The sequence below is a fragment of the Aedes albopictus genome, chromosome 1 (assembly GCF_035046485.1).
Source record: "Aedes albopictus strain Foshan chromosome 1, AalbF5, whole genome shotgun sequence".
NCBI classification, from domain to species: Eukaryota; Metazoa; Arthropoda; class Insecta; order Diptera; family Culicidae; genus Aedes; species Aedes albopictus.
In genome coordinates, this window is record NC_085136.1 from 38,984,642 (window position 1) to 38,986,551 (window position 1,910).

Genomic DNA, 1,910 nt, shown 5'->3' on the forward strand with positions numbered 1-1,910 from the left:
AAAACCAGACTCAGTGGACACAAGTCGAATATAAACAAGCTCAACAGACTATTGGAACAAGGATACACAAACAATGATGAAGCAGTGGTTAATATTAGTAACAAAACAGCATTGGTAGATCACTGTATAAAATACAAACACCAATTTGGATTGGATCAAACCAAGATCATCGATCGTTCGCTTGCAGCATCTCGTCTTCCAATGCTAGAATGCCTCCACATCCAGAACACACCATCAACAGTCAACTACAGGACCGACACAGAAGGAATAAGTGCAATATACACCGGTTTACTCCAAACGATAGCAACAAAATCCAGAAGCAGAATCAAAACAAACACCCCACCACCCTCAACGTCAACCCCTCCAATAGCCCGGATCAACCAACAACAATCCACTACAAGCCCACAATACCAGAGCCAACCAATACCACCCATGAATAATGAGCAAAACAGAAATTCTCCCTCTCACCATACACAGTAACAATCTCTATTAATTATACACATACATTATTGTTCTCCATTTAGTTTAGATCTCTCTGTATATTAGTGTCCATTTTTGTGTCATAGTAGCTAGTCAGGTTTTTAGTTTTCGTATGTTTCGTACGACTATCCACCAACGCAACCGCGAAACCAAACCAAATGCGGTACACCAGATAGAGGTAGGCAAAAGCTTTGCACAACTAACTGTTATACATTTTAAAACTAGGTGTCCAGGAAAAGAACTTTATTAAAACTGACAATTCAGCGCAAAGCTTTTAGCAGCATACGAGGGACGGTGCAAGTTTATGTGAGTTTTTTGTAAAAAAGTGTTTCGTCAAATTTAAATGTATAATGTCATGTCTTAATAATAAATTAACAGATCCCCTGAGGAAGGCCGAGTCCAATGGCCGAAACGTCGGAATTAAACAAGTAGCACTTGTCTTGATTTTGCGCTAGACTGAAAAGCCACCCGAAAACAGAATTAGCCTAAGGTAAAATTCACGAATAAAAAGAAATAAAAAAAGATTTCTTCAGGGATTCCTCATGTACTTCCTTCGGGGTTTCCTCTTGAAACTCCTTCGAGGATTCCGCTTGGAGTTCCTTCGGAGATTCCCCCCGGAATTCCTTAAGGGGGTTCCCCCTGGGATTCTTGCAGGAATTTTTTCAGGAATTCTGTCGGGTATACCTCCTGGACTTCGTTTGGGGATTTCTCCTGACATTCATTCTGGAATTCCTTCGAGGATTTCTCCTGAATTTCCTTCGAGGATTCCTCCTAAAATTTCTCCGGGGATTCCTCCTGCACTTTTTCGGGGATTGCTCCTGGACTTTAACGAGGATTCCTCCTGTTTTTTTTCCAGAGATTTCTCCTGGAATTCCTTTGAGGTTTGCTCCTAGAATTCCTTTTGGGGTTTCACTTCAAATTTCGTCGGAGATTTCTCCTAGAAGTTCTTCGAGGTTTCCTCTTGGAATTCTTTCGGCAATTCCTCTTAGAAATCCCTCAGTGATTTCTCCTGGAATTCCTTCAAATATTCCTCTTAGATATTTTTCGTTGCTTACTCTTAGAAATCCTTCAGTGATTCTTTTTCGAATTCACTTTGAAATTTCCACTGGAATATTTCCGAGGATTCTTTCTGGAAATCCTTTGGGGATTACTGCTGGAATTCTTTCGGAATTTTCTTTCGCAAATTCTGCGGGAATTTCTTCTGGAATTCTTTCAGGGCTCCCTCATGGAATTCCTACGAGCATCACTCCTGGAACTCCTTCCAGGATTACTCCTAAAATTCCATTGGGGATTCCTTCTGAAATTCCTCCGGGGATTCCTGCTTTAATTTTTTTGGGAAATCCTCTAGGAATTCCTTCGGGAATTCTTCATAAGTTTTTTTCCAGTGATGTCCCTAAGAGAGATTCTTGAACTACATATCAGTGATTTAA